Source organism: Triticum urartu, chromosome 7A, assembly GCF_056163025.1.
Source record: "Triticum urartu cultivar PI428250 chromosome 7A, HENAU_Tu73, whole genome shotgun sequence".
Classification (NCBI taxonomy): Eukaryota; Viridiplantae; Streptophyta; class Magnoliopsida; order Poales; family Poaceae; genus Triticum; species Triticum urartu.
Genome location: NC_141879.1, coordinates 696644267 through 696670658, shown reverse-complemented (window position 1 = coordinate 696670658; position 26392 = coordinate 696644267). Strand labels below are relative to the sequence as shown.

The window sequence follows — 26392 nt, the reverse complement described above, 5'->3', positions numbered from 1 at the left end:
GCCCTTTAGCCATCTTCGCACTTGATCCCAGATTCTTCGTCCATGCCGTCATCTCATCCTCACGTTTGATATTTGTTTCCAAAGGGCTTCATAAAAAGCCTTGGCGTATTCTTGCTCCTAAACACTTCTCTTCTTCGTTTGAGTTCATCTTTTTATCATCCAGTTTTCATCCGCTTCTACTTCTCCACAAGTCTGTTTTGTAAAATCCATTCTTTTTGTGATCATCCATGGGGGAAAGTCTTTCGACCCTGAACCACCGCTCGTGCCAAACTGATGTGCACCAGGAGGCAATAATATTCCAACGTCAAACTCTGCCTCTGCTGGGTGACACGAAACTGCATCTGCTGCATCAACAATATTATTTGCTTTGTGCCACTACCGCAGCCTCATGAACTCTGGAGCGGCCAGGCCCTCCACCCTTTGGATCTGCGCCTGCAATGGCAGCAGCTCCTCCATCCGCTGTTGCATGTCCTAAAACTTCTCAATCTGCCTATGCTACCGTGCGCCATTGCCATCGTCGCCAGCAGCTTCGTCAGTCGTGATCGTGGCAGCGTTTTCTACGACCAGTTCACCGCAACAGTGCTCACAGTGGAAGCCCTCGTAGTCGTCGGTGATAAGTCTCAGGGCGTCCAATGCCGAGTACTTTCTCCCGCAGTCAGGGAAAGGTACTACTGGATCGTGGCTCTGCTATCTGCCGGCAGCTCGTCCCTGATCTTCTTCCTCATGTCGTGTATCCGGTACCTGACGGTGTCGCAGGCCTGAGCGTAGTCTAGGCAGCAGTAGGATTTTAGGTGCAGCTTCTCCATCTCCTTCTCGTCACCTTCCTTGGCACAATCATCAGCAGCGGCGGCTGGTTCTGCTGGCGCTGGCCCCTTCTGGTGGTCCCTCGATACTATCTTATATTCCTCGAGGTAGCGGAGGACGCGGCGGAGCGGCCTGCGCTGCATCCTTATAGATGCGGCCAAATCGTCCTCTTTGACCCACTGCCCGTTCCGTCTGTGTTGACACCAAATTTTGGCACGATCAAAAACTTAATTAAGATGGCTTCAAATGGAGAAGTTCTCAAACTAAGAAAGTTCCGTATCGTCAAAAAATGAAACTTTGATGTTTGGGCCATCGCCATCCGATCTCATCTCGAAAGCCGAAGTTGTGTTTGAAATACCGAGATTTTGTATTCAGAACACTATTCTACTAATTACGCTCCCAAAACTGCCTCGTATGGAAAAATAATCTACACGGCTTGTTTTCGTCTCGTCGAAACGATCGATTTTGATATAAAAATCGTTCCAATCCGAGTTTGTATGCAAAAGTTAGAGCTATCGGAGTGCAGCCCTCTCATGAAGCGTGATGTGGCGCGCCCCACCAGACCTATGTCTGATGGGTAGGGCGAGTGAACAGGTGTTTTGCGTGACCGTTTTGGCCCATAAGATGGCGTCATATCAAAAAACGTTCAACATGAAAGTTGTTCGTCTCGTTGAAACAATCAAGATTGCTTTTGGACTCGTTTCCATCCGAGGATGTTTACCACCACAAAAATGATCCGCAAGGTGCAGCCAGTTTAAACCGAACAGTTTTGGAAAGTTTGGACAAAAGCAATGCGAATTTGACTAGGGTTTTGGACGTGAATCCAAGCCTTTTCCTTGCACGGGAAGTCCAGCCGCCTCATATATATCTAAGGGGTGACGGCCGATTGAACAACACACAATCGATCAAATCATCTACCACTTTTTATCTTTTATCTTTTCTCCTTAACCCTAGTTTTCTTCTTCCTCGTTCTTCGTCTGTTCTTCTTGTTGCACGGCGGCGAACCTCGAGGCCCTAGGGGTGATCAGGTCGACCTAGGGCAGCCCATAGCCGCCGCTCGCCTTGACGGGGTCCCTCCCGGGCGCGTGGGGTTTCGGGTCATCAAAAGCGCCCGCCGGATTGCTTGCGTACCGCGCTTCCGGACGGGTCTCCTTCGACGTGAGCTGCGGTGCATCACCCTCGGCGTTGGAGGTACACGGTGACGTGTTCGTGTGCGAACACACTTTTTGGCGACTCCGTTGGGGACGAAGCTTTGAACGGTCTCCAACCCGTTATTGCTACAAAGAGATCGTCATCAAGTTGCTGCAATCTACAAGGGTAATATGAATACCCAATTCCCCTTTGTTGATGTAAATAATCCATATGTTGTTGCTAGATCACCTAATGAGCATAATGTATCGGTTAGCCCTAGTTTTATCAATCATGCATGTAATTATGCGCAAGGGCCGATGCAAAACAATCTTCATGCTTCAAATTCTTACGATTTTAGCAATGTACAACATATGTATCCAAACTCCCATGCATCGGCAACGCCACAAATCCATATGTCGATGAACAACATGATGGGTTTGGCTAATCAATTTGAAACACCGCATGTTAAAATTTACAATAGCATACAAGAAAGTGTTTCACCTTTTTATTCATCGGCAACTAATTTGCAATATGCGAATCCAACCTTGCCGATGGATGGGAGAATTGGCCATGCTACTACTAGCTATTCGGCCAGTTACTCTCAACCATCATATGATACACCTCATGTTAGTAATTTTTCAGCACCGTATGCAACTGTAGATGTTCATAATTCGGCCCCGCATCTTCATGGCCGCAGCCGAATAAGTGAAAATTTAACAAGAACACATGTGCCATCATCAAATACTGTAGCATATAATGCATACTCTACGCAATTCAACAATTTCGGCAACACTCACGAATCATTGCCGAAAGAATATGAAATTATTGTGGGGCAATCCCTTCCAGAAGCGGTTGTGGCTGCATTAAAAAAGAGCTTGGCCCAAAACAAGAGAATTAGTGCTCTTTGTCTTGAACAATATGAGAAGGGGTTGTTTCCTGATTATGCTGCAATAAAGGCTAGAGTTTTGCAGGAAGATGAAACTTCATCAATTGATAGTATTGGTGAGAGAGCATATGGTTATACAGCAGTGCATACACCTCCACCTAGTACCGCAACATATAATACACCCCCTACACAATTGCAAAATTTCAGCAACACTAACACTTCATTGCCGAAAGATCCTAAAAGCATTGGGGGGCAAACTGATCTAGAGCGGGATGAAATTGAGAGGGGAGTTAAAGCTTTGCGCGATAGAGTGCAAGTACTTCACCAAGAGAGAATTGATAAGGAATTGGCTCAAAGAAAAGAAGCCTTGCCAATTGATATAACCGATGTAAAGAAAGATGATTCAGAACATGAAAGTGCTTCAGCTGAAAAAGCCGAATGAAGAAGTATATATTCTGAACCCATCAAATCCAACGAGGCAAGCATCACTAAGAAAGGGCATGGCAAGCATAGGAAAACAACGGTGCTTGATTTTTATGAAGTTAATGGAACCTACTTCCTACCCTATGAGTTTCGTGCTATAGAAATTGATGAGCTTCAAGAACAAGAACAAGTGGCAGAACAAAGTACGACCGACAAAAATCTTCAGTATAATGATGCACGGAATCAAGAAAAAGATGATGAAGAGGCGTTGGGGAGCCATCCAAAGGCGGATGAATATATTGTTCAAGTCACACCACCATCATGCTCTCCCAACATATTTGAAGAGGTATGTTTAGCAAGTAATTTACCTATTTTCAGATTTGGTCAAAACTTTATTGCTGATACATCTATTAGAAAAATCCTCTTAAGTAATGTTGAAAGATCAGTGAAGAAGGGTAATTTACTTGTTAGCAATAAAATCGTTATAGAATATATCGGTCAACCCATTGCACCATTTATAAAGACCGATAATGACTTATTGTTGCAGCCAAAGCTTTCCCTGTTGCTGTATTTAAAGTTCGTATCTACATGGGTAGCTTTGCTTGTTTCATACTTGGCTTACTCTTGGTCTCAATTGAGGCATGCATGTTCTAACTATTTTTGTTTCAGAAACTTAAAGCCAAGGTTAGATTCTTTTCAGAAAACCGATGCTAGTATAACATCTTATCCAATGACATCGGTAAGAGAATGCAAAATAATATTCATAGCCGAATGGGGTGATACAAAATCTGAACCATTTGTTTGCTTAACACCAAAGCCGTTCTCACAGCAAGATCGGCTAGAAAATAAAAAGTTTACCTTCAGTTCAAGCATGTGTGATCAAATATTTGATTTGTTACTGAAAAATAATTACATAAGAATTCTTGATCACCATGTCAAGCCATCAATTCAAGGAAGAATGTATTGTAGGTTGCATCATTCGTTCAAACATAATTTTGAGGATTGCAATATGTTTCGTCAAATAGTTAAATCGGCCATTGATAAAGGACGATTGAGAATTGTTGAAACACCAAAGGATGACCAGTCTATTCCTATTGGTCTTGATGGCAAAAGGTTTTTGCATCGACTACTTCAAGCCGATCCATCTAAAGAGAAGGTAAAAACTGCAGGTGACGGGACCAAGCTTTCAAATAAAGAAGTTGTTGAAGCGCACAATGAACATAAACTTGAGGGCGAGAATTCCATCGAAGCTACAATGAAGACGCCAAGGACTGGGGGGCAACAAGCAAATCCAATGATCAAGGAAAGCAAACCAAAAGAAAACAAAAGCCGAAATAAGCGCAAGTGTAAGAGATCAAAAATCACCTTTGCTGAACTATTGGATAAATATAAAAGGAAGAGTGAAGATAAGAATACTCACCGGCCAAATCATGCAAAGAAACCAAGATCACCCCCAAGGTGCAAATGTGAGGATCGGTATTGGCAAAGTGGGAATTATAATGCAACATACTCATATCCTTATTTTGGGCTGCCAATGCCAATGCCATGGATGCCTCCCTATGCTCATGTAAACTCATATCCATCATGGGATAGGTATGATACAAGGGCACATTTTCCATCTTATTTTAGACCATCTCATCAATATTATGCAGCTCCGAGAAGATCAACATTTGAACAATCACATGTTAAATACCGTTTCGATCATAAGGAATCGGTTCAAAGCTCAAGGAAGAAGAAAGAGGTGGTCAAGCAAGTTTACCATGTTAAAAAAGATGGTCATAATGGTGCAACTTCAGATTTGATCTCAAATGAAAAAGAGCCAATTGAAGTGTTGACATTGGCTACTAAAGGCAATGATACAAAGCAACCAATTATTGAGAGTCAAAGTGCCAAATCTGAAGAAAAGAAGTTGAGAGTGCACAAGGTCAAAACAGAATCACAGCCATGATGCCCACTCGGTTTATCGTATTGGTAAAAGAGGGAATTACAAAATCTTAGTGCACAAGAGCTGAGACAGAAGAACATGGCATGGGTTACCAAGAGGGTTAATCATAAAAAAGGGATGTGCATGCTTCTACTGCAACAAGTACAATAAAAGTGAAGAAAGAGAAGAATGGAAGAAAGAAACAGTTAGGCCGAAGGTGTGCATCACAACATAAAAATCTTCGGTTAGCACATCATCCATTTTCTTCAATCATGCCATTGATGCCTTTGCCATGGAATTCATCCAGTGGTATGATTAATTACCCTCCATGGATTTATTTTGATCCATGGATGCAACATAATTTTCTATATCATGACAGGGTATTACCAAATCACTATACATTTGGTTAGTTACATCTTTGTTGTTAATACAAAGGGGCCAAAATATTTTATTGCTATTTCATTTGTTTATTTCGGCTATACATACTTTGGTGGGTGAATTCTACATGGACCTCATAGTAATGACCGACATTTATCTATCGCCCTAAGAATATATCTAACAATGGCCGGTGTGGTATTCTAACATCGTCCTTAGTTTGAGTAGAGATTGAGATAAATGCTTGCAAAGGAATTTGTCAAATTGATGCCATTGAAGATATTATGCATAGACCAATTCACCAAAATTGCAAAGTGAACTTATGTTTTGATTGGGTGTGCTTTGGCTTACTAGTTTTCAGAATTTACGTAAGGCCAAATCATGGTTGATTTTATTATTGAGCATCATATTGACATCATGCATAATATTGATTTTATCTTGATCTCTCTAGTACCATGGAGATTATATATTGATGGTTAAATTTGTAGCAATGGCCAAGGTGTTGGTGTTGTTTTATATATCTCCTTATGGTTCTATTTTGTGAAGCCTCATGCCGCTTAAAATATTTTTGCACAATGATCAAAGCCGAATATGCATTGTCATTCGGATTGGAGCTTTGCCTTGCTATAGGTGTTATACATATTGAGGCTTCCGGTGATTCGTTATTAGTAGTGCAAAAAATATCCAAGGGTTATCAATGTTTTGACGAATCACATATAGTTTATCTTTTGGTATGTTTAGATACAAGATTTACCTTGGGTTTCTTTAAAATTGTTCATATATCTAGACATGACAATTCGAAAGAGTTGGCACAGCAAGCATCCGGCTACCATGTCCGTCATGATGTATTGCACATCTATCAATAGCCGATACTTATTCTTGCCAACATAGGTAAGGCCGAATTGGAGCTCACCACCTCGGCCACTAATGAAACTTTTATGCAGGCAAAAGCAAGGATTGGAGGAAGTTCATTCTTGATTATCTGCAAAATCCTAGCCAAAGGGTGAATAATATGGTTCGGAGGATGGCTTTGAGATACATATCTATGGAACCTTATCATCGGATTATTATATAAATTGAGATATTTTCACCCAAGTTGCATCAAGAGGTTCAAATAAGCAACGACCTATATATGACTATCGTACTAAGCAAAGACATGGCCGATAAATAACTATCGCCCTTAGCATAAACATGGCCGATACATAATTATCGCCCTCAGAAATATAAATGGCCGATGAAGTGTTGACATCGTCATTAGAAAAAGCATCGTGCAAGTTATTTTTCGGCACACAAGTTTGCCAAAAAAACAGGGGGGCATGTGTTGACACCAAATTTTGGCACGACCAAGAACTTAATTAAGATGGATTCAAATGGAGAAGTGCTCAAACTAAGAAAGTTCTGTATCGTCAAAAGGGGAAACTTTGATGTTTGGGCCATCGCCATCCGATCTCATCTCGAAGGCCGAAGTTGTGTTCGAAATACCGAGATTTTGTATTCAGAACACTATTCAGCTGATTACGCTCCCAAGACTGCCTCGTATGGAAAAACGATCTACACGGATTGTCTTCGTCTCGTCGAAACGATCGATTTTGATATAAAAAAGGGATGATATGAAATTCCTATTCTATCCCCGTTCTATTTTTTAGGGAGGCTGGCTCTGCAGGGTTTATAGCAGCGAACTACCCAATATACCCTTGAAGCCAGAATATACTACCGGAATTCTGATGTAGTATTGCTGTATTTGGGCCATTAACTCATGAAAATAAATGGTCCACAAAGACTTGATGTTTTTCTCTGTGTGGGGAAAGGGTATTGAATTAATTAAACTGGACCAAGCAGATCCATTGCACAAATGTGTACAACCCTCTCAAGAGATTGTAACCAGATCGTTTCAATCTCAACTCTCCCTATCTTAGCTACTTCATAGCTAGCTTGGTTACTTTCACGTCGGATGGCATGCACTCAAACCTCCCTGTTGCCGCTCATCCTTGACAAGATCTTCTGCAAAGACTTGTTGTAAAAGTACTTGTCAATGTCACTAATTCCATGCATTGAAAGTAATGATGCAGAGTAGATGCCCCACAGGACGTTTACTAGGTACAAGCTGATATCTTCCTAATGCCTCTCAAATCAACATATTTGTCATAGTTTGAGTGTGTTCGGAGCATATGTTCTTATTGCCTCAACTTTAACAAAAGCCAAATATGGACTATATCTTGGGTACTATACGGGAAGCTCACTTGAGATAAAATAGGCATTCCCGCAAGAAATGGATAATATATGCTTAACACAATAGATAGGTATCGGCGGGAGGCATATATATGGATGGAAACTTGATGGGTAGGTTAGAGAAATTACACTAGGTGCTAACTCATCGACAAGGTGGATGGTGTGTAGTATTTAAGACGAGTGATTGGCTTGCTATTTTATTTTTATGAATTGCAGAATTTTGTTGGAGTTTGCACATCCACTTTTCAACCAAGTGAACTTTATGTACTTGGATGGATACTTGGATGCACATCCAGTTTTCAACCAAGTGAACTTTATGTACTTTATGTACTTGGATGCACATCCACATCTACAAAATATGAAGTATGAACAAAAGTATACGATAAACTGGATCCATTTGGACTTACTAGGTTGTGTCAAGAGTTTTCAGAAATCAATATATATTGGTTGTCCAAAATCGGGATGGTTCACGTCTTGAAATCTTTCCGTCGTTCACATGATTTTCTTTCCTGTAATTTTGGCCAGCCGCATAACGTATTTTTGGAAAATAAGTCACAAGAACAAAAGTTCACTTTGAGCAGACGGGGTCGATGTAACCCGTGCTTTTGTGTCCTTCCCAGTATTGCACCAGAAGATTGTGATTGGTACACTTGAACAGCAATATCAAAGAGAATGATAGGGTCATCATCACAATGGCTGGACGAAAAATAAACCCAGTGAATGCGGCCCAACATTCACGTGTTCAAATCTCCATGATGCATATGCAATGCAACAAACTAGCTACATACTCAATGACCATGATTGCATCACTCCTATTCTTCAAAGCTTCGTCTCCTCCAAGCTCAGATGGAACCACCGAGTTTATTCATTCCGTTGAGCTCAAGTGCAAAATTCCTTGCCTACGAGATGATTGGTCACAAGGCTAGTTGGCTCACTGATTGTTTGCTCCCCCTTGAAACATGCATGGTCTGGGGATGTGCCTAGGAAGTACGGAATTGTCCATCTGGGGTCGTTACGTATGTGTTCAATTAACTTCATTCATTCCGTTGAGCTCAAGTGCAAAATTCCTTGCCTACGAGCTGATTGGTCACAAGGCTAGTTGGCTCACTGATTGTTTGCTCCCCCTTGAAACATGCATGGTCTGGGGATGTGCCTAGGAAGTACGGAATTGTCCATCTGGGGTCGTTACGTATGTGTTCAATTAACTTTATTCATTCCGTTGAGCTCAAGTGCAAAATTCCTTGCCTACGAGCTGATTGGTCACAAGGCTAGTTGGCTCACTGATTGTTTGCTCCCCCTTGAAACATGCATGGTCTGGGGATGTGTCTAGGAAGTACGGAATTGTCCATCTGGGGTCGTTACGTATGTGTTCTATTAACTTTATTCATTCCGTTGAGCTCAAGTGCAAAATTCCTTGCCTACGAGCTGATTGGTCACAAGGCTAGTTGGCTCACTGATTGTTTGCTCCCCCTTGAAACATGCATGGTCTGGGGATGTGTCTAGGAAGTACGGAATTGTCCATCTGGGGTCGTTACGTATGTGTTCAATTAACTTTATTCATTCCGTTGAGCTCAAGTGCAAAATTCCTTGCCTACGAGCTGATTGGTCACAAGGCTAGTTGGCTCACTGATTGTTTGCTCCCCCTTGAAACATGCATGGTCTGGGGATGTGTCTAGGAAGTACGGAATTGTCCATCTGGGGTCGTTACGTATGTGTTCAATTAACTTGAATATACATACCGGAATATATGCTGTTGACGTTATTTTCTCTCTTCTTTCTCTTTTGTTTCTTTTGGGCATGCTTGTGCTGTTTGCCCCAGCATTGAACTCTTGGTTGTATCGGGCAGTTGCTATATCAATATAGCGGGGCGAAAGCCTTTTTCTCATATACATACATGTATTTGGAGCATTGTATGTCTAACTTCCCTTCACGCTACATATGCCAATACGTATATTCCCGGTGGGGAAGTGTCTAATGTTCCTACGTGCAGGTGTTTTCCTACACTTTTCTTTGTTGCAAACACATTGAGAGAGACATGGGTTCCTCGTATATAATAGAAATAAAGGACATACTTCCTGTTGTGCTCAGACTTTTTTAACACGTCTTGACCTTGGACTTTGATCGCTAGAAGAAATGGATGTCATGATAAAAAGAAAGTATGGCGGGAACTGCACACCGCAGACAAGCTCTGAACTGTATAGATCAAGAGGGGACTCCGACTACTATTGGTTCTAGTATCTATTTCCTTTCACTGTCTGCACCTGCTTCTCATCTAGTCGGCTTCATCGAGCAATGGTGCAGACTAGACCCACTGCTGGGAATCAGCCAGCTGCAAGCTGACCTTCTCCTAATGACTCACAAATCTAACGTATATGTGATGGGGTGCATGTGTGCGTGTGTGACACAATGTTTGTTTTATATTTCCTCGGAACTTGACTTGAGAAAACCAAAATTACGGGGGTTGTCTCAAGTACTGTCCATAGTGGCTTGCTCAGTGAAGATAACCGGCATAGTCGTTTTTTTAAAAGGGAATATATTAATATCAAGTAGATACCAATTACACCTAGTGTCTGCACCAACAAAATGTCTAAAAATATTTAGGATGCACATAGCTGAAAAACAAAATAAAAAGAAGAAAATAAAAGACGCTGCCATGGTGATCAAACACCCACCTAACCATCACCAGAGACAACACCCAGACTAGAAAAAAAGGTTCTCCAAAAGCAACGCCTTCAGAAAGGAAACAATGCACAAGCGTTGTCGTTGCCCAATCAAAGATCGTATGTTTTCACCCTGGAGAAAGGTTGTGTTCCAAAAACAATGCCTTCAACAAAGCCACTGCCAGGCACAACTAATAAAGGCCAAACCTTGGGGTTTCACCCTGAAATCGCGACTCGCTACTCAATTGAGCACCACCAACAAAGAAGTCCCCCAATGCTGCCACCCCCACCAGAGGAGGCTACTACTACAAGTCACGAACCACCAGACTCACGGGAACTCGTTCCCGGTTTGGATGGGAATATATTGATATCCCGCAAGCCAAGTCTGAACAACTGCATGTGAAGTAATGTGTTCATCGCATCAAAGAGCCCACCTTCGTCACTTGCTGTTCCTCCAATCATTCCATGGCATTCTACACATATGTTGATCCCTTGAAAATTTTGGTGCAGACATGTCCCAAGGTGTCAACAAAAACAGAGCTTTGCGATATCTAGATGAAGCTTGTTGCGGGGGCACACGACCGGTCCCTATCCAATCAAAGTGTCCTAAGAGCTTCATATACACTTGTCCTTGTTTTCCTTCGAAGGAGAAATCGGGAACTCACTGATGGCTAGATCAAAGAGGACCGATTACAGGTAGAACGGTGACTTCACGTGAAGATCACTAGGGCCTCCGCCAGGCCAATTATTTTATGAGACATGAGATCACAAGATCAACCATATCTCAATGCCCATCTCCAGCAAAAAGGAGGATCCCAGCGCCCCGGCACCCAAGTGATGCGTGCAAATCCATAGACCGTCAATAAGCCCATCGGGAGTAGATCGATCCCGCGCCGCCACTGCTACCAGCCACCTTCCGCCGTCGTAACTCTGGCTGCCGCCGCCACGCACCACCGTAACAACAGGAGTGGGAGTGGGCATCACCACGATTACGCCCGGCCACGACCAGCAAGAGCGATGTCGCCACCATGTTGCACAGGCTTTGGCCGATAGCGCCTCTGGCGGCGGCGAAGGGAGGGGAGGGTGTGAGGGGAGAGGTCCTCGGGCGCCGGCAAGGGAGGCCCCGGTGCAGCACGCCGCCGCATGGGGGGTCGCGGAAGGGATAGGTTGGTGTGTCGGGGAAGCGGCATAGACGTAGTTGCTTGCCTGTACCTAGATGGATGGGATCTATGTATTCCACACTGAATAGGAGGTTGATGGTCTGCAGGTGTAGCACTGAATATAGCTATTGACTTTCTATATTTTTTGTTAAATGGAATGCATGTTTTTTTGTGAGATTGTGCATCCACTCTTCCATCCAAATGAGGTTGCTACACTTGCCAGAGTAAATAGCATAAAACTACTATAATTTTGTGTCCCTTTGTCATATTCTTATAAAAAAATCCACTATTTTATAAATCTGCCGTCAGTACACTAGTAGAAAACTGGGCTATGGTCCAGGCCGGCTCAGCCCATTAGTCCCGGTTCAGTCTAGAACCGGGACCAATGTGGGCATTGGTCCCGGTTCGTGAGCCCAGGGGGCCGGCCGGGCCACGTGGGCCATTGGTCCCGGTTCGTCTGGACCTTTTGGTCCCGGTTGGTGGGACGAACCGGGACCAATGGACCTCGCTCCTGGCCCACCACCATTGGTCCCGATTGGTGGCTTGAACCGGGACCAAAGGCTTCCCTTTAGTTCCGGTTCATGTCATCAACCGGGACCAATGAGGTGCCTATATATACCCCCTCGCGCAAGAGCAGAGCACAGTGCTCTGTTTTTTCTAGCCGAGGGGGAGAGGGCTTTGTGGTGCTCTAGCTCACCTCCTATGCACATGAGGTGTTCGATGGAATGCCCGAGCCACACTACTTAAGCTTTCTCCTCTCGAAGCTCGACCTCCAAGCTCCATTTTCCTCGAGATTTGTCTAGATTTAGCGGTCCGTCACGCCCCGTCCCTGTCTTCATCGCCGTCGATCACCCGCGCCGATCTCATCACCGACACCACCGTGGTGAGCCTCTTGTTCTTATCTTCTTTCTGAAAGGAAAAATATTCTTACTTGTATGTTTAGATAGATACTTGTATCATTTTCTTACATTTATTATTGCATCTTATATAGTGCGATGGTTTTGGTATCCGCCCCCGTTGGCCCTCGTCCTGTCTATGATTCGGATTTGATATGTATATTATCTTTATAACTATTGGTTCATTTATTGTTTGTGAAAATTATGCCGACCAACGTGACATAGATTTTATTTATCTAGGATGTATGTGAATCAGAAATGCCAACCGACCCTATTGTCTAGAGGTTAAATTTAGTTGAAGATGAAAACAATTTGTTGAAGGAAAAAATAAAAAAAATTGAGGAGGAGAAGATGATATTGGAGTTGCATGTTGCGGATGTCGTCGATGATCACAAGATCAAGATGGATGCAATGCGCTTGAAGATTAGAAAGATTAGAAAATATGCCATTCATACCGAGGCTTGGTATCATTATGCCGTTGGATCAATTGTTACCTTGGTTGCGATTATGATCGCATTTGTTTTCGCATTGAAATGTTTTACATAGTTTCAATGTATGGTTTAATTAATTAGATGCTCTGGAGAGCTATATGTTGTTAGATGAGAACTATGTATGCACTTTAGTTTTAATGTGATGACGAACTTCTATTAATTTGGACACTTAATTATATATAATGCACGCAGATGAACCGGCAATGGATGTACGGTGACAGACACACCCGCGAGTACATTAAGGGCGTGCATGAGTTTCTCTATGCGGCTGAGGCAAACAAGCAGAATGGTTTTATGTGTTGTCCATGCACTGAATGTGGGAATACGAGGTCTTACTCTAACCGGAAAATCCTTCACTCCCACCTGCTTTACAAGGGTTTCATGCCACACTATAATGTTTGGACGAGGCACGGAGAAATAGGGGTTATGATGGAAGACGGCGAAGAAGAAGAGTACAATGACAACTATGTGCCCCCTGAATACGGTGATGCTGCAACGGGGGGAGCTGGTGAAGATCAAGAGGAACCAGACGATGTGCCCAATGATGCTGCCACGGGTGAAGCTGCTGAAGATCAAGAGGAATCAGACGATGTGCCCGATGATGATGATCTCCGTCGGGTCATTGTCGATGCAAGGACGCAATGCATTAGTCAAAAGGAGAAGCTGAAGTTCGATCGCATGTTAGAGGATCACAAAAAAGGGTTATACCCCAATTGCGAAGATGGCAACACAAAGCTCGGTACCGTACTGGAATTGCTGCAGTGGAAGGCAGAGAATGCTTTGGCTGACAAAGGATTTGAGAAGCTACTGAAAATATTGAAGAAGAAGCTTCCAAAGGATAACGAATTGCCCGACAGTACATACGCAGCAAAGAAGGTCGTATGCCCTCTAGGATTGGAGGTGGAGAAGATACATGCATGCCCTAATGACTGCATCCTCTACCGCGATGCATACAAGGATCTGAACGCATGCCCGGTATGCGGTGCGTTGCGGTATAAGATCAGACGAGATGACCCTGGTGATGTTGACGGCGAGCCCCTCAGGAAGAGGGTTCCTGTGAAGGTGATGTGGTATGCTCCTATAATACCACGGTTGAAACGTCTGTTCAGAAACGAAGAGCATGCCAAGTTGATGCGATGGCACAGTGAGAACCGAAAGAAAGATGGGAAGTTGAGAGCACCCGCTGACGGGTCGCAGTGGAGAAAAATCGAGAGAAAGTACTAGGATGAGTTTGCAAAGGACCCAAGGAATGTATGGTTTGCTTTAAGCGCGGATGGCATTAATCCTTTCGGGGAGCAGAGCAGCAATCACAGCACCTGGCCCGTGACTCTATGTATGTATAACCTTCCTCCTTGGATGTGCATGAAGCGGAATTTCATTATGATGCCAGTTCTCATCCAAGGCCCTAAGCAACCCGGCAACGAAATTGATGTGTACCTAAGGCCATTAGTTGAAGAACTTTTATAGCTGTGGAATGGAAACGGTGTACGTACGTGGGATGAGCACAGACAGGAAGAATTTAACCTTAAGGCGTTGCTGTTCGTGACCATCAACGATTGGCCCGCTCTCAGTAACCTTTCAGGACATACAAACAAAGGATACCACGCATGCACGCACTGTTTAGATGACACTGAAAGTATATACCTGGACAAATGCAGGAAGAATGTGTACGTGGGCCATCGTCGATTTCTTCCGACCAACCATCAATGTCGAAAGAAAGGCAAGCATTTCAAAGGCGAGGCAGATCACCGGAAGAAGCCCGCCATGCGCACCGGTGATCACGTGCTTGCTATGGTCAATGATTTACACTACGTAATCTTTGGAAAGGGTCCCGGTGGACTAGCTGTTCCAAATGACGCTGAGGGACACGCACCCATGTGGAAGAAGAAATCTATATTTTGGGTCCTACCCTACTGGAAAGACCTAGAGGTCCGCTCCTCAATCGACGTGATGCACGTGACGAAGAACCTTTGCGTGAACCTGCTAGGCTTCTTGGGCGTGTATGGGAAGACAAAAGATACACCTGAGGCACGAGAGGACCTGCAACGTTTGCACGAAAAAGACGACATGCCTCCGAAGCAGTATAAAGGTCCTGCCAGCTACGCTCTTACGAAAGAAGAGAAAGAAATCTTCTTTGAATGCCTGCTCAGTATGAAGGTCACGACTGGCTTCTCGTCGAATATAAAGGGAATAATAAATATGCCAGAGAAAAAGTTTCAGAACCTAAAGTCTCATGACTGCCACGTGATTATGAAGCAACTACTTCCGGTTGCATTGAGGGGGCTTCTACCGGAAAACGTCCGATTAGCCATTGTGAAGCTATGTGCATTCCTCAATGCAATCTCTCAGAAGGTGATCGATCCAGAAATCGTACCAAGGCTAAGGAGTGATGTGGCGCAATGTCTTGTCAGTTTCGAGCTGGTGTTCCCACCATCCTTCTTCAATATCATGACGCACGTCCTAGTTCATCTAGTCGACGAGATTGTCATCCTGGGGCCCGTATTTCTACACAATATGTTCCCCTTTGAGAGGTTCATTGGAGTCCTAAAGAAATATGTCCGTAACCGCGCTAGGCCAGAAGGAAGCATCTCCATGGGCCATCAAACAGAGGATGTTATCGGGTTTTGTGTTGACTTCATTCCTGGCCTTAACAAGATAGGTCTCCCTAAATCGCGGTATGAGGGGAGACTGACTGGAAAAGGCACTCTTGGAAGAGACTCAATAATATGCAGGGACGGATATTCTTGGTCTCAAGCACACTGCACAGTTCTACAGAACTCTACCTTGGTGACCCCGTATGTTGATGAACACAAGAACAGTCTGCGCTCCAAACACCCAGAGCAGTGCGACGACTGGATTACATGTGAACACATCAGGACTTTCAGCAGTTGGTTGGAAACACGTCTCAGAGGTGACAACACTGTTTGTGATGAGTTGTACTTGTTGTCCAGGGGACCATCTTTGACTGTATTGACTTACAAAGGATACAAGATAAATGGGAATACATTTTACACGATCGCCCAAGATCAAAAGAGCACCAACCAAAACAGCGGTGTCCGCTTTGATGCAGCAACCGAGAGCGGAAAGGACACATATTATGGTTACATAGTGGACATATGGGAACTTGACTACGGACCTGATTTTAAGGTCCCTTTGTTTAAGTGCAAATGGGTCAATCTGTTAGGCGGCGGGGTACAGGTAGACCCACAGTACGGAATGACAACAGTGGATCTGAAAAATCTTGGGTACACTGACGAACCGTTCGTCCTAGCCAATGATGTGGCACAGGTTATCTATGTGAAGGACATGTCTACCAAACCGAGAAAAAGAAAAGATAAGGAAGCGAATACATCATACGATGAGCCAAAGCGCCACATAGTTCTTTCAGGAAAAAGGGACATCCTGGGAGTGGACGGCAAGACAGACATGTCTGAAGATTATGAAAAGTTTCATGAAATTCCTCCCTTCAATATCAAGGCTGACCCAAGCATCCTGATAAACAATGAAGATTATCCATGGTTACGGCGCAATAAGCAAATGACACAAGCGAAGAAAAAGTGAAGAATTTCTCCCGCAACTATTATGATGATACCATTCCAAATTTTTAACAGACGAACATGCTACCATTGTCCGTTTTATACATGCACATGCTATGTGGGTGAAATTATGATACCATGCCAACTTTCAACCTTTTCAGAGTTCATTTTGAAATGCTTTCCAATTTCAGAGTCATTTAGCTCAAATAATGAATTAATAGCAAACAGAATGAACTACAAAAATTTTATGAAAATAAAAACAATCAATTAAAATATTATGTTATGATCAACTAAAATAAAACTATAATATTCTTCAATAGCAAAAAGAATATAATTTTTGTGACCTAAAATCAAATTATAAGTATTTAATTATAAGTATAAATAAAAAATAAATAGCAAAGAAGAAAAAAAAATCTATTTTTATAGTAAAGTTATTCATAAACTAGTGATTCACACAAATTTTATAAAATTCAAATTTAAACTATTCAAAATTTTAAAACTAATGGCACTAACAGAAAGTTTATAATTTTTGTGACCTAAAATCAAAAAGAAATCACTAAAAAACTATAAGTATTTAGTTGTAAGTATAAATAAAAAAATAAATAGAAAAAAATTTCTATTTTGGTAGTAAAGTTATTCATAAACTAGTGATTCACACAAATTTTTAAAAATTCAAATTTAAACTATTCAAAATTTAAAACTAATGGCACTAACAAAAAGTTTATAATTTTTGTGACCTAAAAGCAAAAAGAAATCACTAAAAAACTGTAAGTATTTAGTTTTAAGTAGAAATAAAAAAATAAAAAACCAAAAAAATGTAGAAATAAAAAAGAAAAAACCAAAAAAATGCCACCTACTAGGCCTCCACGGCCTGAATACGACTAGAAACCCTACATGGGCCAGGATTCAGGCCCGCAGAGGCCCAATAGGCCCACAGGCAGTAACAAGTTTAGGCCCGAAAGCCTGCATTAGAGAGGAGCTCGAATGGGGAGGCATAGCAGCGCTTATAAACAAGTGCCGGCGCCCTTCAGCTAGCGATGTGGGACTAAACTTCAGCTAGCGATGCAGCACAAGGCCATTGGTCCCGGTTGGTGGCACCAACCGGGACTAAAGGGGGCATTGGTCACGGTTCGTGGCACCAACCGTGACCATTGCCCCCCTTTAGTCCCGGTTGGTGCCACCAACCGGGACCAATGGCCTTCACTTCCCGCCCTTTCGGCTGCCGAAAATTGGCCTTTGGTCCCGGTTCGTCGCACCAACCGGGACTAAAGGGAGCATTAGTCCCGGGTCGTAGCACGAACCGGGACCATTGCTCTGGCTATATAAGCCACCACTTGTGAAATTTTGGCCAACCGCTCCCATTCGCCCCGACGCCCCCAGGCCGTTCGTCGTCGTCGTCGCCACCCCGAGCCCGTCTTCGCCCCGCGCCGTCGCCCCGCGCCCGCCCCGTCGTCGCCCCGCCCCGCCCCATCGCCGCCCCGAGCCCGTACGTCGTCGCCCCGCGCCGTCGCCCCGAGCCCGTCGTCGCTCCGCTCCCGCCGCCGTCGCCCCGCCCCGTCGCCGCCCCGAGCCCGCCGCCGTCGCCCCGCCCCGTCGCCACCCCAAGCCCGTCGCCGCCCCGAGCCCGTCGTCGCCCCGCGCCGGCGCCCTTTAGGTTGATGATATGATGATGTTGATGATATGATGATGTTTTTTTTCTGTTGATGATATGATGATGTTTTTTTTTCTGTTGATGATATGATGATGTTTTTTTCTGTTGATGATATGATGATGTTTTTTTCATATATGTATTAATTTTTTTAAGTTGTTAGTAGATATCGATTTTAGGTTAGTGCATTTTATCACTGATTTTAGGTTAGTTGAGCCTCTTTAGTGCATTTTATGTTTGTTGCATTTTAGGTTAGTGCATTTTATGTTAGTGGAGAGGAAAAAGTAAAATAAGGAAAAGGAAAATAAGTAGAGAAAGAAGGAGAAGAAGAAGGAGAAGACGAGGAGAGGAAGAAAAGGAAGAGGAGATGAAGAAAGGAATAGAGGAGAAGAAGAAAAAATAGAATTTTTTTTCTATTTTTTCTTCTTCTCCTCTATTCCTTTCTTCTTCTCCTCTTTTTTTTCTTCTTTTTTTTATTCGATCTTCTCCCCCTCCCGATAGGAAAGTTTTATATAGAAAGTTACAATTTTAGAAAAGTTTTATATATGCAAAAATTACAATTTTAGAAAAAGAAGGATAGGAAAGAAGAAAATAAGAAGAGGAAAGAAAGAAGAAGAGCAGAGGAAAAGAAGAGGAGAAATAAATAAGAAGAAGAAAAAAGAAGAAAAAGAAGAGGAGAAGGAAGAAAGGAATAGTGGAGAAGAAGAGAAAATATTCTCCTCTTCTTCTCCACTATTTTCTCTTCTTCTCCACTATTCCTTTCTTCCTTCTCCTCTTCTTTTTCTTCTTTTTTCTTCTTCTTATTTATTTCTCCTCTTCGAGGGGTCGAGGGTCGGGAACTAGGGTAGAGGGTCAAGGGTCGTTAAGGGGTCAAGGGTCGAGGGTTTCAGGGTCGAGGATTCGAGGGTTCTATAGGTTCGAGGGTCGAGGGTTCCAGCAGGGTCGTCTAGGGGTCGAGGGTTCCAGGGTCATCGAGGGTTCGAGGGGTCGAGGATCGCCGAGGGGTCGAGAGAGGTTTCCTAGTGTCAAAGTATTGAAGAAATCCATGCCTTCATCATTAGCCGGAAGTAACCAGGGCATGTTGGTACGAAGTTCTGCAAAGTTGTTCTGGAATGGAGTCCCGGATAGAATAATCCGCCTTTTGGTACGAATTCAGCAAAGGCCTTCCAAATAGCGATATTCGGAAGGCTCTTTCTGAACTTTGTACCAAAAAGCGAATTATCCTATCTGGGACTCCGTTCCAGAACAACTTTGAAGAGCTTCATACCATCATGCACATGTTACTTTCGCCTAATGATGAAGACATGGTTTTGTTGAATCCTTTGACACTAGGCAACCTCCCGACCCCTCGGCGATCCTCTCGAACATGAGAGGAAGAAGAGGGTCGTCTAGCGGTTGAGGGTTCCAGGGTCGTCGAGGGTTCGAGGGGTCGAGGATCGCCGAGGGGTCGAGAGAGGTTTCCTAGTGTCAAAGTATTGAAGAAATCCATGCCTTCATCATTAGCCGAAAGTAACCAGGGCATGTTGGTACGAAGTTCTGCAAAGTTGTTCTGGAATGGAGTCCCGGATAGAATAATCCGCCTTTTGGTACGAATTCAGCAAAGGCCTTCCAAATAGCGATATTCGGAAGGCTCTTTCTGAACTTTGTACCAAAAAGTGAATTATCCTATCTGGGACTCCGTTCCAGAACAACTTTGAAGAGCTTCGTACCATCATGCACATGTTACTTTCGCCTAATGATGAAGACATGGTTTTGTTGAATCCTTTGACACTAGGCAACCTCCCGACCCCTCGGCGATCCTCTCGAACATGAGAGGAAGAAGAGGGTCGTCTAGGGGTCGAGGGTTCCAGGCTCGTCGATGGTTCGAGGGTTCGAGGGTTCTTCTCCTATATTCTTTCTTCTCCTCTTTTTTTTTCTTCTTCTTCCTCTTTTTTTTTCGGGAACGAGGGTCGTCGAGGGACATAGATGTAGTGTCGTCGTTGTCGATATATACCCCCTCCCGATAGCTTACTATGATTAGGTAGCTAGTTCTACGTTTGGCACTAATATATCCATCTGTCATGTTTGAATAATAATTGCCATGTTGTAAATATTTGTAGAAACTATGGACACCGCCCTAGACGAAGCAACAAAAGAAGCGTTGTTGAGGGACATAATCGCAGAAGGAAGTGATGCCATCTCGTTGTTTCTCAACGAAACCGATGGTCTGGAAGGAGAGGGTGAACAAGCTGGCTACGGTGACCTAATGCCGGTGCAAGAAGAAGAACATGAGGATGGCTCCGGTGACCCAATGCCGGTGCAAGAAGGAGACCGTGATGACGGCTCCGGTGACTGAACCGAGTCTGGCCAGGTATATATATTAGTTAAGCCTATGCTGACTAGCTGATTGATGCATTCATTGTTTTCGTATGTACACATATTAATTAAGTCTTTGTTCTTTTTTCTAGCCCTCCGGATCGAGCACAACTTCGGTAAAGAGACGAGGCCTGAAGAAAAAGTTGAGCTCGGATGAAAAGTTTGAGATCATAGCAATCGCGCCCGACGGCCAACCTATTGAACCCCTCCGGACAAAGAGCGCATTTGTTGCTCAGTGCGGGGTTCTGGTTAGGGACAAGATCCCGATAAGCATCCAGCAATGGTTTAAGCTGGCTACAGAAGACCCTGAGGTGTCTTATGTCAATGATATGCAGAAAAATGATCTTTGGACTGAGCTGAAGTCAAATTTCACCCTACCGCCTGAGGATAATTCAGAGAACCCGGTTAAAGAGAAATTAATCAAGTCTTTTGCTCTAAAGAGGATGGCAGAACTATTCAGGAGGTGGAAGAAAGAGCTGAATAAGTTTGTCGAAAATAATGAGACACCAGAATTCAAGGGCAGATATGAGAAGATCAGAGATCACTGGCCCGCATTTGTGGCCCACAAGACATCGGAAAAGAGTCAGAAGATGTCGGCGACAAACAAGCAAAATGCTGCAAAGAAGAAGCTTCACCATCGCACGGGGTCAGGTGGCTACCTCGTAGCCCGGCCTAAGTGGTCCAAGACTGAGAATGATCTGGTTCATAAAGGGATCGAACCAGAGACAATTAACTGGCCAGACCGTTGCCGAACTTGGTTCTTCGGGGCTGGCGGAACCTTGGACCCTGTAACAGGGAAGTGCATTTGGACGAACGATCAAATGGACATACCAGTCAGTAAGCTTAAGCAGTATATCGAAGCAGCGCAGGAAGGGACGTTCTTTCCAGACAGAGAGAACGACGAGCTCACAATGGCCCTCGGGAATCCTGAGCACCCTGGACGGACACGAGGCACGCCAGGCTCCATTCCGTGGAAGGTTGGGTTTCCGGACGCAGGCGGTTACAAATCCCATGAGAGGAGGAAAAAAGTGCAGCAGACCCAAATGCAGGCGCTGCAAGCAAGGGTAGACGCGATAGAGGAACGAGAAGCAAATCGCAGCAAACGTACTGCCGAAGCCTCCCCCGAAGCTACCCCGCCATCTCAGCGCAGAAGCAGCGTGGCTTCCACCGAGCTGCTTCAGCCGGAGCATGCCTTGACGGCTCCTACCAGCTATCCCGTGGATGCTATAACGGAGTCTCAAAATTGCCACCTTATGACGCAATGGATGAATTTGAAGGTCAAGGCGGCTGTTGGCTCTGTTTATCCTACTGAACCCGGCGCAACTTTTCACTGCCGGCCGATTCCAGAAGGATATGCTAGGGTGATGGTGGATGAGATAATGGAGGGATTTGAGGACCTCCAGCTTGACCACCCTACCGGTGAAGGGGAGACTCGGCTGGGGTCTGCTCTGAAGACTCCATGCCTATGGCGGAAGGAGCTCATCAACCTTCCGAACTGGACGCCTCTGCCTCCTCCTCCTCCTCCGGCAAGTCAGGGCACTCCGCCTCCACCGCCTCCTCCTCCGGCGAGTGACGATCAGGGCCCTCGGCTGGCTCCTTCTCAGGGAAACAAATTGCCCAGCTCGGTGAACAAGCGAAGCAATCGTGCCCCCCGCTCAAGGTGCCTAGCCACAACGTCGCTAATGATCCGAGGATGGTGCCCGGTTATAGCAATCTTGCAGATTACCTGCCCGACGAAGTACATTATGAACCCATGGACATGCAGATACAAAGATACGAGTACGGGAAGCCTCTCGTCAAATATGAAAGATCTCTATCAATGATGATGCGAAGATTGCATGATTGGTACTTGAAAATCTGCAGAGACTCTGGGGGGAGGAGTACTTTGTATGTGAAAGTTAAAAAGGAGCATGACCTCGTTGGAATTGATCTGTTGCCTGTTCCATTTGAGGAGTTCTATCAGTTTTTCAATCAATTGGCCCTCGATAAAACAACGGTCGCCTGCTACTGTCTGTAAGTAGTACTACTTCTGTCATTAAGTTTCTCTATATAGCTTAGCTCTTTCATTGCATGTATTTATAATCATCCTCACTATATTATGCAGATTGAAGATCGCCAAATTGAAGAAAAGACAAGTCGGTGATATTGGGTTCATTAACACATATCTCATAGATGCAACTCAGGTTAAACTTCATGCCGCAGCTACCGAGGCCAACTTGCTACGATCGTTCGTAATAAATCAAAACAAAGATATAATACTCTTTCCTTACAACTTCAGGTGAGTGTTACTGTCTTGTGCGTATTCGGTTTCCCTTATATATTAGTCAAGGTTATAGTAATGTAATTCATGAGTTATGCATGCGTGTGCAGTTTCCACTATATTCTCCTAGAGATTAAGCTTGAGCAGGGACTAGTAACCGTCTTAGACTCAGAACGAAAAGATCCCCAGGACTATGCAGACATGACTCAAATACTCCAGAAGTAAGTTAAATCGATCATTATCCACCATATCAGCAACTTTGTTCATTTCCTGATATCAAGTAATTGTTTTCTTTGTCCGGCAGGGTTTGGAGAAAATTCACCAAAACAGTTCCGGGACTGCCGAAGGAGCTGGAATTTAGACACCCAAAGTAAGTACTATAGTAGCATGTTCCGCGCATCTCCTAGTGATTCAAGCGCTAGTTTCATCAATACCATTTAGCATTCTTGCTTATCAGTTTGATTGACCTCTATTTCTTGTAAAGTGGTTGTGGCAGGAACAAGGGAATGATTTCTGTGGATACTACATCTGCGAGTCCATCCGCCACACGACCTGTGAGCGGGGCGGGTACTCTAACGAACAATATGAAGTACGTAAATAACAACATTCACAATTTTATTTTATTACCATCATTTGTGTTGAGTTTCATTCATTCATATATATATGTATTGACCCCCTTCTTCAAATTAGATGTTTCGGAAGCGGGATGAACTCCTAGCACCAGCTCGCATGCGAGCAATTCAAGAGGAATTGGCGGCATTCTTTCTTGACCACGTGATCCCTGAAGACGGAGAATTCTATGCGGACCCTGAGTCCGTATGATTATATTTGTAAGAGATAATTATTGTATATATGTAGCCGGTAGTGTCAGATAGATATACGAGAACTTGTTGTTCGACCAATCTCTCGGAGAAGGAGAGGTGGTCGATATCACTTCAATCTGTATGCATATATGTTCATGACGATCTTCTGTTTCCTTCGTTTGCTTACTAGCTAGCCAGCATGTCTAGTCCTCTCTATACGTATGTATAGTACGTAGCGTCGACCAAGCATGGACATAAGAGAGGACACTTCTCTCTATTAATTATAGCTAGCTAACACAATATATGAAACACCTAAATTAACCCCCCAAAACCCCCAACCCCCCCCCCTTTCAAAAAAAAACAAAAACCCCAGCCACAGAAATGCTGACGCGTGCATGCCTATTGGTCCCGGTTGGTGCCACCAACCGGGACCAAAGGGTCTCCTGACTGGGCTCTGCGCACTGCCCACATGGAGGCCCATCAGTCCCGGTTCTGGATTGAACCGGGACTAAAGGGTCGGGGCATTAGTACCGACACTTTAGTCCCGGTTCAGGAACCGGGACTAAAGGCCCTTACGAACCGGGACTATAGGCCCTTTTTCTACCAGTGGTAGGTGGGGCTAGTCGGGCAAGGGTGTCACAGCCCCAGTTCAGGCCTTGCCTGCCTTTGCATTAGCCTCCATGCATCATGTCTAAATTTTATTAACTTTTAAATGGGGGCTGATAAACCCTAGCAGCAAATGAAATTCAACTAGGGTCCAAATAAAATATTTTCAATGAACCTGAAATGCCCTTTAAAAATGTTAATCATCTTTGCCTTGGTCTAGAACCTCTGACAAAAATGGTGCACATATTTCTAGGACATCATAGGGTCACTGAATTAAATCATACTCTATTTGCATTTGGGCATTTAAATGCTATATAATATTTTAGATGTCCAAATAATCCTAAACTGAAATGTTCCATGTTGGTTATATGCTAAACAGTGGGCATGAGCAGTTTGGTGATTTTTGAAAGTGCCTAAGCATTTTTGGAAAAGCCACAAAGTTGCCGAAAAATATAAAATAGGAAATAAAAAAATAGAGAAGGACACAGAGAGAGAGAGAAGCCCAGCCACTTACCTGGCGGGCCCAGCTGGCTGGCCCAGCCCACCAGTAGCTTGCCAGTCGTCTTCAACCCCCGCCGACCGAAGCAGCTGCGTGCTGGATGCGCGCGCGTCGACGCCACCTCCTGCTTCGCACTGTCCCGCGCGCCCCCATCCCTCTCCTCTCGCCAGGGAGATGCCCAGAGCTCTCTCTCCCTCTCCCCTCTCTCCTCTGGACGCCTCCCTCTCCCTAGCGCCAGTCCCCAAGAGAACCGAGAGCCCCGCCTCGCCGCCGTTCGCTGCCAACGCGCTCCGCATCGTCCACTCGCCAACTACCGTGTCCCTCGACTCCGCCGAGCTCCTCCGTGTCGCCTCATCAGTGGAAACGAACAGGGAAGCGCTGCAATGCCGAGTTCGCCATTATCTCCCACCTTCAGCCGCCGGATGCCGCCGCCCGATTCGTCGTCTGTAGTTCTTCCCCGAGCCTGACGAGACCTCCATACGAATCCCTGTGAGCCCCTCTCCCTTTCCCCTCATACCCCGTGGTGCATTTGGTCCGCTAGCTCGATTCCCGCCATCGCCGAGAGCTTCCGCCGTCGTGTCTCATCGCCGCCGTGGCCTGAGCTCGATCTGCTCACGTCCGAGCATGCGGTAGTGCTCCAGGAGCTCCCCTGGTGCTCCTGCGCCGCTCAACCTGCTCGCTAGCGAGCTGTAGCCCCGCGCCGCACCTAGCCGAACTCCGGTCGCCGCGGAAGCGGACACCGCCGACGATGTAGGTCGCCCCCAGCGACACCACTAGCCCAGCCGACGCGGACGAGGTCCAGCTCTCCAACGGTGCCGTCCGCGCATCGAATGGCGCCCGGAGCCGTGTTTCCGAGCACCTCCACCGTCGCGGGACCTCGGCGGCGTGTTAACTCCGGCTAAACGCCGATTAGGACTAACCCAATGACCCCCTGGGTCACAGGCAGGCGAGCCCAGGGCCCTGTTAACTTTAGTTAAGTTTTTTTATTAAACCTAATCAACCCTGCTGACACTGACATGTGGGGCCAGCCCCTGCTAATTACCTAGTATAGGTTTAACTAAAATAGGATTAGCCCTAAGTCACTAACAGGCAGGTCCCCCAGGTCAGGTTTGACCTGGACCGGCCCTGTTGACCTGCTGATGTCATAATGACGTAGTGCTGACGCAGTAAAGGAATTTCTGGATTTAAAATAATACAGGAAATTCCAGAAAACAATTTGAACTTCTAAAAATCATAGAAATTCAACCGTAACTCCAAATGAAATAAATTATATATGAAAAATTATCAGAAAAACTCAAGGAATCTGTTTATGGCATTTTCATGCATGTTAGAACAACTTATGGCTGCTGATTAGGCCAATTCATATAAATGGAATTTAAACTCTCACATATGGAGTTTGAATTTGAACCTAGGGTTCAAACCAACTCCATTTAACATGTTGCTAGTTGGATTAGATCAAACCATAGCATATTGACATGTCATGATCATGCATCATATTGTGCATTGCATTGATTGTGTTTCTTTCTCCTGTTGCCGGTATTTGTCCCCTCTCGATAGACGTGGTTTCGACGATGGGTTCGATGACACCGATGAAGAGCTATAATATCTTCAGAAGTGCTAGGCAAGCAAAACCCCCTTGTTCATTCCGATACAATCCCACTCTCTCGCTCCTGCTCTCTTTTACTGCATTAGGACAACAACGATTC

At 44.6% G+C, this 26392-nt stretch overlaps 1 pseudogene; it reads right to left on the bottom strand.

The window, feature by feature from the left end:
* Window positions 1–48: 48 nt before the first annotated feature.
* Window positions 49–24982, bottom strand: LOC147961682 (uncharacterized; annotated as a pseudogene).
* Between the last annotated feature and the right edge of the window lie 1410 nt (window positions 24983–26392).